Source organism: Acinonyx jubatus, chromosome X (genome assembly GCF_027475565.1).
Source record: "Acinonyx jubatus isolate Ajub_Pintada_27869175 chromosome X, VMU_Ajub_asm_v1.0, whole genome shotgun sequence".
Taxonomy (NCBI): Eukaryota; Metazoa; Chordata; class Mammalia; order Carnivora; family Felidae; genus Acinonyx; species Acinonyx jubatus.
In genome coordinates this window covers 90,052,265-90,068,188 of record NC_069389.1, presented here as the reverse complement: position 1 = coordinate 90,068,188, position 15,924 = coordinate 90,052,265, and positions in this window count along the sequence as shown.

Here is a 15,924-nt window from a genome sequence, read left to right as displayed (position 1 = left end):
ACCCCATTAGGAAAAATATGTGGCTGTTTTTCTCAACAGGGTCAATGTAACCAGAAAACAGTTTGGGGTTTTGAGGCCTCAACCACAACAGAAACATTTTTTTCTTATATATGTATAACAATGGTCCATGAAAAGTACAAAGAGGAGGTCAAAAGTAACAGCTACTTGTTTTAACCTTCATAAATTCCAGAAATGTCATATGTTTTCTATCTCACGTTACATGATCACCCCGCAAAAATGAGAAAAGAAAAAAGAAAAAAGAAAAAGAATAGAAATTTTAATTTTTAAAATAAATATATCATCCTCGTTGCTCTGTCTTTATTGCCATTTTTTCCTCTTGTCCTTTTTCTTTTTGGTCCTCAAATTGTGATTCAAATACTTTTAAAGACTTTATGCTGCCTTGATCTTCCAGAACTGGAACGATATCGTCAACTGAATAAACATAATAAAGGGCTTGTTCAGGGTAAGAGCATGTCATAACCTTCAGTGAGATAAAACATGCTTTACAATGTAACGAGGCGTCAGTAATTACTCCAAAGCACATTCACACCATTTAAATGACCAAAATTGGACAATATTAGCGATAGCTAGAACATAAAATTTTTCTTGTTATACAAGGGTTATCATTATGAAAATAATGCCAACCGTCAACACATTATCTACTTTAATCTAAAATGCTTCTTTCAATGACCCCATTGCTATGGCACTGATTTGACGTGCTTGACCACAGAAGTGAAAGATGCAAACATCAGTTAAAGAACTGAGAAAAGACACAAAGTAGCAGAACATAAACCTCGTGAATTTCATTATTTGAGACAGTGTTTCAGAGCGTAATGTCTGTGATAATAACCCAGTAGTTTACGATTAATCTCTTGCACCTTAAGGAAAATCATATGTTCAGTTCTGTGTCAGAGGAGGAAAAAGTAACTACCTTTAAAGCAACAAGCAATTAGAGGTTGAAAACTTTTTATAATGAGCTTTGTGGAAGTTAGTAAGCAACAAGTTTTCATTTTAGCACGCTATTGCTACTTTACTACATATCAGAGTCTACCTAACTCCCAAAGAAAAGAAACCCACATCATTTGCCCCATAAAGCCTTTACTGACCTGCCCCGTGCAATCCACTGTTTATTGCCCATGCTCCCCCAAATTGTCTCTATGCACTCATGTCATAAGCGGTACTATTTAGTAACAGAAATGGTCAATTCTCCTCACTGCAGTGTAAGCCCCCTTGACTTAAGGCAAGAACCACAGTCTCTGTCATTCTCATTAGTATATCCTTAGCACCTAATGCTGTTTCAAGATAAGTGCTCTAGACTCAGTAAGATAAAGGAAGCCCTACAAACACATTTTCATCTCTCCACCTTCTCTTCCATCCTCTGAATTGTGTGTGTGTGTGCGTGTGTGTGTGTGTGTGTCTTTTTTTTTTCTAGTTTAGTGTTGATGAAACATGATAGAGAGGTAGTTTGGCTACATAAGGTAGCAAAGATAAAGGATGATTGTCAGTAGTAGATAACAAAGATCAGGATCTCACGCAAACACAAGGCGAAGAGCAAATCGTCGCATTATTGTCATGGGATAGAATGAATAAAGTATTGTTATATTCTTACCTCCTTACTTCCTATTTCCAAAAGAAAAGAAATGTGCATTTTTTCGGCCAAAAGGACAACTTGAAATGATTGATTTTTGGCTGGACAATCCATCGTAGCGCTTGGCTACCCCACACGTTTGAACTAGGCAGCTCAGAAACTCCCATGGTTAAACTCCCATGTTTGCCTCCCTATGGTGATGAGAAGCCCGCGAATCAACCACTACATGGCACATTTTCAAATGTGATGAAAACATACGGTGTGAAGGTGAAAAAGACTTTTCAGAGTGCTTCCTACACTCATTTCACAACTATTAGTCAGGTTTCTGTTAAAAGAAAACTGGGTAACCGTGATACGGTTTATTCATACAACACTAGCCAGCGATAAACGACACCAGATGTGCAACCATACATGATTCCCGAAAACATGCTGAGTGAAGGAGGATGTACACAAAAAAAGTATAAAGGTATGACTCCATTTATGTGGAGTTTTAGAAAAGGCACACCACATGCACAGTGAACAACCAAACAATTCAGGAAGTATTGCCTCCGGAAGGCGAGGGCATGGTTGGAATGGAAAGGCACAAGAGGGAAACTTGGGGGATTATGATACTGCTATACAGCTTAGAACATGTAATCACCGATATATTTTTTTATTGTGGTAAAAACACGTAACATGGGATCTGCCCTCTTAATTTTTTTTAAAGTTCATTTATTTATTTTGAGAGAGAGAGAGAGAGAGAGAGAGAGAGAGAGAGCAGGGGAGGGCAGAGAGAGAATCCCAAGCCAGCTCTGCGCTGCGAGCCCGGAGCTCAGCGCTAGCTCGAACTCATGAACCAGAAGACCATGACATGAGCTGAGACCAAGAGTCAGACCCTCAACAGATTAAGCCATCCAGGTGTCCCGACCCTCTTAAAATTTTAAGTGTATACAGCATTGTTATCTCCAGGCACTGCATTGCATACCAGATCTTTAGAACTCATTCATCACGCATAACTGAAACTTTATACCAGTTTGAGCAACGATGTCTCATTTCAGCCTCCTCCTGGACTCTGACAAAGCACTGTTCTACTCTCTTCTAGGAGTTTGACTGTTTTAGATATCTCCTGTAGGTGGAATTACACAGTAGTTGTCTTTCTGTAACTGGCTCATTTCGCTTCGTAGGAGGTCCTCCAGGTTCCTCCATGTTATTGCATGTGGCAGGATTTCATTCTTTTTTTTGAGGCTGAATAATATTCCACTGTATGTATACGCCACATTTCCTTTATCCGTTTGTCACTGATGTACATTTAGATTGCTTCCATATCTTGGCTCTTGTCCATAGTGCTGCAATAAACATGGGAGTACAGATAACTCTTCAAGGTCCTGATTTTACTTCTTTTGCATAAAAATCCAGAAGTGGATTAAGTTTTTTGAGGAGCTCCCATACTGTTTTCTATCGTGGCTGCACCAAATTTATAGTCCCACCAACAAAACACACAAGGGTTCCAATTTCTCCACATCCTTGCCAATACTTATCTGCTTTTTTTTTTATAATAGCAATCCAAACAGTCATAAATGGCCAACAGATATATGAAAAAGTACTCAGCATCATTAGTCATCAGGGAAATGAAAATCAAAACCACAAGGCATAACAATGAATATTGATAGAATAACTTAGTATATATCTTCTGGAGTAGCATGATTCTGCAGTGTTCTTTTTCTTAAAAAATGTTTCCTCTATCTAAAGGCTAACTGTCCTGCAGAAAAAAAGTATGGTGAGTGAAATAATCACCATAATATCTCCAGAAGCTCCTCAGAAGCAACTCATCTCATGGGCATACACCTTCCAAGCCACATCTAAAAATTATGTCCCTGTATCATGAAAACCCCCCACTATCATTGCAATCATTTACAGTTATCCAATAAAGAGTTGCCTTTTCAAAATAAAAAAATAAAAATTAAATGTATGTAGGCAAGTGAAAAAAAAAAAGGTTTCCTCTGTCTAAATATATGATAAACTCTGGGGCGCCTGGGTGGCTCAGTCGGTTGAGCATCTGGCTTTGGCTCAGGTCATGATCTCACGGTTTGTGAGTTCAAGCCCCTCATCGGGCTCTGTGCTGCCAGCTCAGAGCCTGGAGCCTGCTTCGGATTCTGTGTCTCCCTTTCTCTCTGCCCCTCTCCAGCTCATGCTCTGTCTCTCTCTCCTTCAAAAATAAATAAACATTAAAAAAACATTAAAAATATATGATAAACTAGGATCAGTGTCATATGCTATATAATAATTTTAAAGAATTCTGTGCTTCCTTGTGCAAATTCAATATACTGTATCTATTTTTTCACTGTGTGAATTTGGCCCCATTTTCATTGTTACAGATAACCAAAACCCTTTTCAGGAATGTGATTAAGTTCCCACCACCATCTGTCCCCAAGCTTGGGACCAAAAAGAAAGGGAGCTGGATTCCATTTACACTATCCATGGTATTTTGACTGGGAGTGCTTCACTTCCTCACAGGACTAGTTTTACTCCTTGTCTCTCTCTGATTAGCAGTACACATGTGTGTGTTTGTTGGAATACACAAGATACCAGCACACACACTTAGATACACATAAAACATATGCACGCACCTTTGTGATCTCATCCATGTCTATACATATAGTTAGCTACAGTATAGTTCTTATATATACATACATACATACAGCATAGCTCTCTAATTAAGAGCACAATCTGAAGGTTTCAAATATAGCTGAGATGAAGTACCAGGGATAAAATCCACCCTTTTGCAGGCAAAAACCAGGGGAAAACATAGGAACTTTCAGAAAACAGCCACCAAATAAAGACAGTCATGCCTGAAGCACAGGAAAGGCAACCCCAAGCCAAGCTCAGGGATCTCCCTGAGTTAAGGAGAGAAATATGAAGGTCCAAATAGGCAAAATGGGGCTAGAGTTTGCAAGGAGGAATAATGCAGAGTAAAGGGAGGAAAAAAAAATCTCTTTTAATTATTTTTCTGATCCACTTCCAGCAAAATTTATATACCTCAATTTTTTTTTTTTTTACCATTTCTCCATCTAAATACAGTTTTTGTTTTTTTGTGAAAAGACTTCATCTAAACACAGTTCTTCTTTCATAGCTGGCTAAAGTTACAAACTCAGATTCTACTAAGAATAATTCCTATAGTTTTGTTGGATATTTAATTCTGATATCAAGCAATTAATTATATTGATTCTTTCATCAATATAGACATTTTTTTATCAAATTCACTTTGTTTTTGCTGAAAATGTCACTCCGTATGATACACTTTATCATTTTTACACAATAAATAGTCTTCTTGTGTTTTCTTTCCTGTCATGACAGATGGCAATCACCACTTATTGTGAACTTTCCAGCATGCTTTCTTCCAATCTAGCATGCGTTCATTTTATTTATTTTTTTTAATTTTTTTTAACGTTTATTTATTTTTGAGACAGAGAGAGACACAGCATGAACGGGGGAGGGGCAGAGAGAGAGGGAGACACAGAATCGGAAGCAGGCTCCAGGCTCTGAGCCATCAGCCCAGAGCCTGACGCGGGGCTCGAACTCGCGGACCACGAGATCGTGACCTGAGCTGAAGTCGGACGCTCAACCGACTGAGCCACCCAGGCGCCCCGCATGTGTTCATTTTAAATTTCAAATTTATCCAACTATTTTAAACTAGAGAGATGACTTAATCATGTTACATTAAAACTAATAAGGATTTCAATTTAATAACCAATTCTGATTTACATAGATATCACTATAAATCAACTGTCTGCATAAAATATGCAAATAAATACATTACAATCTTATATCAGTGCTTCGCATAAATCATTCTCTTGACACTGCTTACATTGATAATGTAATCATGTATAATACTAGGAATAACACACACACACATACACACACACAACACACACATTACCATATGAGAATATCTTATGCAAGGCAATGGCAATAGTGATTTGTAGTCCTACCAAGACATTAAGTTGTGTGTAATGGAAAAGAAAGTTTACAATGCTTCAGTTTACTTTTTAAAATATAAAAACATGTTTGGTCATTTATTTTGGGAGAGAGTGCACATGCACATGCATGTGTGGGGAAGGGGGAGGGGGAGAGAGAGAGAGAGAGAATGAGTCCCAAGCAGGCTCTGCGTTGTCAGCACAGAGCCTGATACAGGGCTCAAACTCACAAATCATGACCCGAGCTGAAATCAAGAGCCAGGCACTTAACTGACTGAGCCAACAGGCGCCTAATACCTCATGCCAAATACCCACATACGGCTGGTGGTTACCATATTAGACAAGATAAGAAAGCATTCCTAATATTCCATGACATGGTTCTTCTTCTACTATGTATAAGATTTGCCCTGTAAATTTATTCAAATATCTGCTCAATCCAAGGGGAAATGTCTATCAGTCTGGCCCCCTCAGGTAACCACTGGAACTGTATCTAGTTGCCTGTATCTGTTACCACTCCTTCGCGTTGGCGACATATCAAACGAGACTGTACAACAATTAATCTGCGAACTTAAACTCAGTCAAAATATTAGCATAACAAGATAACTGTAAATGCATATGGAAGAGAGAAATCCATCCAAGGAGTCAATCACATTTGGTAAAAGAACAATATTGAAGAGGAAGGTGTCATATTAACACTAGAGCCACCTGGTATTTAAAACAATGTAGTGTTGGCATAGAAACACATGGAATCAGTACAATTAACTAGCCATTTAGAAAGAAAATAATGTAGGTCTTCCTTTATTTCATCTCATATGCAAAAAAAAAAAAAACCCGCAGATGGATTAGAGAGTTAAACATATGATTACAAGACTGTAAGTTAAAATATATATATATATATTTTAGAAGAGAAAAAGTCACCAAGTTCTTTTTTTTAATTTTTTTTAACGTTTATTTATTTTTGAGACAGAGAGAGACAGAGCATGAACAGGGGAGGGTCAGAGAGAGGGAGACACAGAATCCGAAACAGGCTCCAGGCTCTGAGCTGTCGGCACAGAGCCCGACGCAGGGCTCGAACTCACGGACCGCGAGATCATGACCCAAGCCGAAGTCGGCTGCTCAACCGACTGAGCCACCCAGGCGCCCCACCAAGTTCTAAATCCATGTATGAAGATGGAATGATTTTTTGGCCTAAAAATTAAAATAGTTTCTATTAGGAAGGTAACTATTATAAAATAGAGGAAAAGTAATATAATTGGAGAATATACCTGCTGCATAGATAATAGACAAAGGATCAGCAACCAAAATATACAGAATTACTACAAATCAATAAGGAAAAATGGATAGTATATGAAATTTATTCATTTTTTGAAGATTTCCTTCTTCCTCTATTTTTTAAAATTGTTTAATGTTTATTTATTTATTAATATGAAATTTATTGTCAAATTGATTTCCATACAACACCCAGTGCTCATCCCAACACGTGCCCTCCTCAATACCCATCACCCACCCTCCCCTCCCTCCCACCCCCATCAACCCTCAGATTGTTCTCACTTTTGTAGCAACGTGGATGGAACTGGAGAGTGTTATGCTAAGTGAAATAAGTCATACAGAGAAAGACAGATACCATATGATTTCACTCTTATGTGGATCCTGAGAAATGTAACAGAAGACCATGGGGGAGGGGAAGGAAACAAAAAAGAGGGAGGGAGCCAAACCATAAGAGACTCTGAAATTTATGAAACACTAAGAAGCATTTAGAAGAATAAAGTAGCACTATAAAATACTGACATTCAAATATCTCTAAGATATGCTGTTAAATAGAAAGCACATTAGAAAATAGAACTATCCTACACTCCAGCAATTGCACTACTAGGTATTTACTCAAGATTTACAAAAATATGAATTCAAAGAGATACTTATAATCCGATGTTTATAGCAGCATTATCTACAATAGGCAAATTATGGAAACAGCCCAAGTGTCCATTGACGAATGGATAAAGAAGATGTGGCATATACAAATGAAATATTACTCAGCCATAAAAGGTATGAAATCTTGCCATTTGCAATCGCATGAATGGAGTGAGAGAGTATTATGCTAAGTGAAATAAATCAGTCAGTGAAAGACAAGTACCCTACAGTTCCACTCATTTGTGAAATTTAAGAAACAATCATAGGGGGGAAAAAGAGGGAGATGCAAACCAAGAAATAGACCGTTCACTGTAGAGAACAAACTGATGGTCACCAGAGTGGAGGTGGATGGGGTGGGGGGGATGGGGGAAACAGGTGATGAGAATTGAGGAGTGCCCCTGTGATGAGCACTAGGTGCTGTATGCAAGTGCTGAATCGCTCTGTTGTACAACCAAACTAATATTAGACTGTCTGTGAACTAACTGGAATGTAAACAAAAACTTGAAAAACAGTAAGCGTTGTTATTTTTCCAATATTGGTAGTTCCTGGACGAAATGAAAGCCTAGTGGTATTTTCTTAAGAACAGAATTAACAACAAAAACACTCCGTTGCGGAACTGGTCGAAAATAGACATTTGTCTCATGCATGCTGAAGGCTTGCACCTCAGCATGCTGTTAACAATGACTATCACTGACTCCATACCTATCAAGTTCATCTCTAATGGCTAGGCTTGCTTCTAGTCACACCAATTCTACACATACACCACACATATATCCATCCTCTGACACACATACATCATTCTTTTTTTTTTTTTTTTTCCCATTTCCATGCCTTATTTTACACTTTCCTCTGCCTGGAGTACCTTTCTTCCTCTCTTCTATCAATTTCTATCCATTTCTTCTTTGACCTTAATTCCCCAAGAAATCCGATTTCACCGACCTATGGTTATCACAATTTGTGGTCCTTTACGTACATTCAGTGTTTATAATGCAGTCAATTATACTCATAGAATCGCAAATGTAGAAGGAATCCTTAGAGAACATTTAGCCCATTGGCGTTAAAATTTTTATTAGCCATTATATTAGTCAGAGTTCTCCAGAGGCAAAGAACTAAAAGGATATATACATATAAAAAGATTTATTATAAGGACTTGACTCACATAATTATGGACACTGATGAGTTTAAATCTGCCGTGTAAGCCAGCAGGCTGGAGACCCAGGAGAGCTGATGGTACAGATGAAGTCTGAAGGCAGTCTGCTGGAGAATTCCCTCTTGTTTGTGAAGCTGAAGCTGGTCTTTTCAGTTCTGTTCAGGCCTTCAACTGATTGGCCTCCATCCACATTATGGAGGGCAGTTTGCTTAAAGTCACCAGTTGTAATGTTACTCTCTTGCCCAAACACCCTTCAATGTGATACACAGAATTAACCATCACAACCATAAAACCTTCTTCAAATGAAATCTTTAAACAATACCCTTGTGGTCACTGCCATCACCATCATCATAGCGGATGCTATTTGAGAGCTTGCTGTGTTTTTGACACTGTTACGATGCTTTAGCTTTTTAATCCTCAAAAATGACACTGTGGCACAACCACTCTTATTACCATCCCTGTTTTATAGATGAAGAAACTGAGGTATGGAGAGGTTATATAACTTGCCTAGGGTTACACAGTACGTCAAGCACAGCTAACACGTGACAGGACCAGGATTTGAACCCAAACAGTCTGAATTCAGGCTTCTCCATGCTATATTGCCTTTCAAAGAGATATGATTAGACACCAAATTTAGTATCTATTCTTGCCCAGCTCGGTAATTATTCTGATGTGTTTCAATTAAATACTTTTTCAAAAAATGCATGTTATTTATTTAAGAGAGAAAGAGAGAGTGCACAAGTGGGGGAGAGGGGCAGCGCGCGCGTGAGAGAAAGAGAATCTTAAACAGGTTCCCTGCTAGGTGCAGAGCCCAACATGGAGCTCGATTCCGCGACACTGCGATCATGACACGAGTCGAAATCAAGAGTCGGATGCTCAATCCACTAAGCCATCCAGGCACTCCAAAAATATGCATGTTACTTAAAAGAATGTTTGCCACATGTAGCCATTTAAATATACAGGGAGGTCTAAATGAAAAATAATGGAGGCCTTCACTTTGATTTACGAGATAAAAAATGTCTATGCTAGAAATGTTGGAGCTGTTACATCTGGCTTAAAATGCAGCCAGTGTAGATGATGGTATAGCAAAAAGAGGGAGTGTGGTGGTTAATCTTATGTGTCATCTTGACTGGGCTGGTTAATTTTATGTGTCATCTTGACTGGGCTAAAGGATGTCCAGATAGCTGGTAAAACATTATCTCTGGGTACATTTTTGAAGGTGTTTCCAGAAGAGATTAGCATGTGTATCAGACTGAGCAAAACCAATCACCCTTACTAATGTGAGTGGGCACGGTGCAATCTGCTGAGGCCCAAATAGAACATCATATACAGAACAACATATATCTATGTATAGATATGGATATAGGGGCGCCTGAGTGGCTTGGTCGGTTAAGTGTCCGACTTCGGCTCAGGTCATGATCTCATGGTCTGTGAGTTCGAGCCCCGCGTCGGGCTCTGTGCTGACAGCTCAGAGCCTGGAGCCTGTTTCAGATTCTGTGTCTCCCTTTCTCTGACCCTCCCCTGTTCATGCTCTCTTTCTGTCTCAAAAATAAATAAACGTTAAAAAAATATTTTTAAAAAAGATATGGATATAGATATTTTCAAATGTGCAACCACATGAAGGCAGAAGTAACCACAGACAACAAAGGAGATACACACACACACACACACACTCCTATTGACATTTGTATCTGGATCAAGCTGTACCTAAAACCCTCCACACTTCAGATTCATAAGTTTCCTTTTGGATTTAGCCAGCTTGAAATAAGTTATCGGCCACTTGCTGTCAAATTAATGTTAAATAAAAAGATGGATCCATAATATATTCTTTCTCATTTCATCCCCATGATATGCATCAATCATGAGTTTTTCTTTTGTTTAATATAATAATTAATACATATATAAAGGCTTTCTATCTTTTTATTTCTGTTGGGAAAAATAGATCAAATTCTTCATCTCTATCTTATTTCACTTTTTCTCACTTAACAATAATTCTTGGAAAGACTTTCCCATTTTATTAAATGGGTACATAATATTCCCTAGTATTGATGTCCCAAAATGTAGTCAACCATATTCTTCAGGATCTGGGTTTTCTTGCTGTTGTTGTTGTTTTTCATTTGTTTCTTTATTTGTTTCTGTATCTGAAACACAATTGCCATAATGTCTTTGTTCTTCTAGTTTTTAAAAAAATGTAAAAGTTTTTTTATTTATTTTTGAGAGAGAGAGAGAGAGAGAGCAGGGGAGGGGCAGAGAGAGAGGGAGACACAGAATCCGAAGCAGGCTTCAGGCTCTGAGCTGTCGGCACAGAGCCCCATGTGGGGCTTGAACTCACGAAACGTGAGATCATGACCTGAGCTGAGGCTGGATGCTTAACCGATCAAGGCACCCAGACATCCCTGTTCTTCTATTTTTTTTTTTTTAAGAGCTATGATGGGGCTTGGTCGGGTAAGCATCTGGCTCTTGATTTCAGCTCAGTTCATAATCTCATGGTTCGTGAGATCAAGCCTCACATCAGGTTCCACTCTGACAGCATGGAGCCTGCTTGGCAATCTTTCTCTCCCTCTCTCTTCTCTCTCTCTCTTTCTACCCCTTCTTCACTCACTCTCTCTCTCAAAATAAACAAATAAACATTAAAACACAATAATAATAATAATTTTTGAATAGAAAGAGAGATATGACATGTGGAACATATGTTCTAAAAATGGCATTGAGTTACTTTCAGTAAAATCCTATTGCTGACTGAGTCTATATTCCCTGTTGAATAGATAATCATACATACACTGTTGAATTGTTGTCAGTGTTTCCCTAATCAAACTTTACTGTAGACAAGCAGTTAACAATTTATTTTCTCCATACTCAGACCCTAACTTCAATAAGCAAGAAATCAGGAAAAAGGACATAAACTGCAGCCATGTCTAGAAAACTGGTTTGAAAAAAAATGGCGCCTTGCTCCTCTATGCTTGAAAATTGGAAATTATTGGTTATTCCATATTGTAAGACTTTTAAAAATAATATTCTTTAATTTTCATGTGTGCTTTAGCCTTGCCACTACAGGTGGGCAGGGAGTTCTTGGAGAAAGATTATTATAATTTTGCTCTGGGGAGTTCCCTTTTAAGGCTTATTCAGAATTGTGGATTTTTCAGAAATGAAAACCAAATAAATTTAAACCTAGTAACAGGGCTTTGGAAAGAGGTAGCTTCTCCTTCCATAAATGTCAACTGCTAAGCCATTTCCAGGAAATATGAGGGGAGAATATGATAGAGTAGCTAAGTATATAGGCTATGGAGCTAGATAGCTCTGACCTTGAATCCTGCCTTCATCACCTACTAGACAGGCTCATCACCATTTCTGTTCCTTAATCTCTTCATCTGTTAAAGGTTGACATGGATAGTACCCACCCAACAGAACTTCAGTGAGAATTAAACATGGGGATGTATATATATTCTCCACACAGTGTCTGGTGTAGAACAAGCATTCAAAAATATAAGCAATAGATAATATACATCTAAGCAATTAAACATGAATCCTCACCAAGTGTTTGAGAGATACCACTATCATCACCATTCAACAGAAGAGAAAACCGAGGCAGATAGGCAAAGTGATTTGCCTAAGGTCACAGAACTAGTTAAGACACCGAGCAGGGTCTCCAGAAACCATGTACTTGACCACTAAGCCACACTGACCCTCAAGATGCAGTTGAGTTTCTGTTTCTATAATTCCTCTATAGGAGATGAGATATATCCTCTCCAAAAATGGGAAAGTTTTGTCTCTTTTTAAAGGAACTCCAGCCTTCAACAAATGGATGAGGGTTGTGTTTGGAGTGGGGGACAGGCAGAGGTGTTCCCAGGATCTCAAAAGTCACCGATGGCTTCCTGCTCCCTTTTTCAGAAGGCCCTCCTCGTTTGCTGGCTCAACTTTGCGTTCGCCTTAACTACCTTCCCTTCCCCAGCAAGTCATTTATACATAGCAGATGTAGAACTGTCACCATGTCAATGAAACTTCCCCAGTCCTGACATGGTGCATTAAAATATTCTTTAAATGTTTTCAGAGACATTAACGCACTGAAGCAACATTGTGCTCTGGCAGTTACTTTACCTGATGAGCGTTACAGCTTTCAAATGGGAAGATATAATTTTTCAGTACTTCAGTTATGACCATGCTCTTGCTTCAAAATTAATTTGACTTCTCTGTGGGATCCAGTCTTGGCATTGGTACACTCATTTTAAAATTTAGCAACCAACCATACTAAAATATCATCAGTGATTCATCAGTGATTCAACAGCAATTCAAAAGACATTGTTTTTGTGAAATGTCTTCAGCCTTCATCAGTCAGCATGACTGCACTTACACATTGGGGGGCACCTGGGTGGCTCAGTTGGTTGAGCGTCTGACTTTGGCTCAGGTCACGATCTCACAGTCCATGAGTTCAAGCCCCAGGCTCTGTGCCGACAGCTCATGGTCATGCCTTTTCAAGCCAGGTTGACTATGTGGTTTTGGTCACTAGAGTAGCTCCTCCTTTATCCTTTGATATATTGAGATTCCTCATAAGATTTCTTTTCAGTTAAAAAACTAATATTTTAATAAGGCAGTATTTGAAGATGATCCTTGGGAACAGAAAAAGAAGTATACATGCACTGTGTTCACTAAGATTTACTATCTTTGGGGGAAATCGGACACATAGAGTATGAGCAATATATTATAAGTATCTAGGGAGGAAAGAATAGTTTTGAGCCCATCCAGGGCGGTTGCATAGACAAGGCAGTGCGGTTAGTCCCAGGCAGTTTATATCCATTATGGCAATAAATCTTTACAACAGTAATGACAAGGGCATCATTGTCCCGATTTTTATGGAGCAGGCAACTGAGTTTCAGAGACTTTCAGTGACCTGTATAAAAGCACATAACTAAAACTCCACAGAGAAGGGGCTCAAACCCATGCCTGTCCATTCCCAAAGTCCATGGTCTTGCTGCATCAAACTGCGTCTCCAACCCCCATCATTGTCACAGGATTTCAGAGACGGATGACATCATTACAAGCCATGTAGTGTAAGGAAGCTCACGAAATAAGTCTAGCACACAAAGGTTCAGTTCTGTGTATTAGTTCGGCCATTGTCCACCACAGAGCTGCAAAAGTGTCGAATTACAGAGATCCCAAAGAGGCAGGCCCTCACGCTGCACTGAGCTCACAGATGTGCTTTTTTTTGGCATACACAGAGGTTGTTTTTAAATGTTTGTTTATTTTTGAGAGGTGGGGCAGGGACAGAGAGAAAGAGAGGGAGACAGAGGTTCCAAAGCAGGCTTTGCTCTGTCAGTGCAGAGCCTGCTGCGGGGCTCGAACGCACAAACCTTGAGGTCAAGACCTGAGCCGAAGTTGGAGGTTTCACCGACTGAGCCACCCAGGCGCCCTGGCATGTACAGGGTTTCTAAGTCTCAGGACACTCTACTAAAGGAGATTCCCGGCTTTCTGTTTTGAAAAGTAGAATATTTGGACACCCTGGCTCTATTTCTAGGTGCCAAAAACCACGTGCAACTAAGCAGCAGCTGCTCTATTTAGTCAAACAAGTGTAGAATGTCTAGCTCCCCCACAGACCAAGATGAAAAAAATACCCCTCCATGCAATGTATATTTATTGATCACGTATCCTGTGTTTCAAAGCAACAGGAAGACAGAAGCACATAAAACGTCATGCCTACTCTCCAGTGGCTTGGTGTATCATGGGGCAAACAGACGAGAAAATGGGTAACGAAAACGTAATGTGAGAAAAGAAAAGCATGACATTATCAAAATAAGCATAAAGTGTCATATGGGGGCACACACATTGTAGAAAACTAGGGGTTCAGGAGACGTTATTATGAGTGAATGCAAAGAGTCATTAGACGACGAGCGGGTGAGGGAGAGAGTACAATCCCAGTAAGGGAATGGTGTTTATGAAAGTAGAGAATTTGAAACACCATAATTCTTCAAAGAAATCTGTTTTCTCCTTATGACTGATGCAAAGTAAGGACGGGGGAGAAACGGTTGACCGTCAGGCTGGAAGATTGGGTAGGCATTCATGCATATACACTCACATATTCGTTCAATAGAAGCTTAAAGGTACCAGTTTGGGCACTGGTAATACAGCAGAGAACAAGGCAAACGAGGATCCTGCCCTCATGACCTTTACATTCTTAAAGATTGAATCTGATAAACAGTATAAATGATTGACTCTGTTGGGGCCATGATGGAAGAGTTGTTGTTGTTTTTTTTTTTAAATAATGTAATAGAAACGAATTAGAGAGCTGGCTTTAGGTAAGGTGATCTGGAAGAACCAATGGTTCATGAACTTACAGGTCATATTTTTCTTTAGTTAGAAAAAAGGTAACTATGGCAACAGTGTGAAGAACACTCTGGATGAGGGAAACATTGGAAGTAAGGAGACCAGTTAAGAGACTTGTTGGTAGTACAGGGAAGAGAAGTGTTGGCCTCAACGACACTACATTTGGCGGAGATGAAGACAAGTGGACAGACTTATGGACTTGCTAAATGACTACAATGGATAGAAGACAGGAACTTGGAGCATAGTCCCAGGTTTCTAATGCTGGTATATCAATACCAAGGTATGATTCAAAGCTATAGTCAAGTGGCAGGGGAGATCAGGGCAGATGAATTTAATTCAGAAAGCCATAAGGAGAGTAGATCAAGTTATAGACTCCGTCAGTGAAGCTGGTTATAGTAAAAATAGGTTTTTGATCAGTTTTGATTTTAATTCCAATTACTTAACGTATTAGTTTCAGGCCTACAATAGAGGGATTCAACACTTCCATACCTCACCGGGCGCTCATCACAAGTGCCCTCCTTAATCCCCATCATCGATTTCACCCATTCCCCCATCCACCTCCTCTCTGGTAACCATCAGTTCGTTCTCTGCGGTCAAGAGTCTGTTGCATTATCTGATCAGCACCAGTTCCTTTGCGAGGCTCTGCCATAGCCCATGGGCAGATGAAAATGGCATTTGGTATTTGAGAAACAGACCAGGCTGTGATACAAGATTTATGGAGAGGTTGAATCAACCCAGTAAGAAGAAGATCGCTTTAAGGATGGGAAAATTCAGACAACTAGAGACAGCGAAGGCAATGTGTATTAATTAATTTCATGAAAATTACAATTTTTAATTATTGTTATTATAAAATTGTTGTAATTATGAACATTAATGAAAATGAATTAATATAGTAATTCATTAACTAATGAGAAAAAGGTGCAGAGAGGACATGCCAATGACCAATGTATTTCGAGGGGATATTGGCTGTAGCAGAATATTCATGTTGCTGCAAAAGGGAAGAGTGTCTT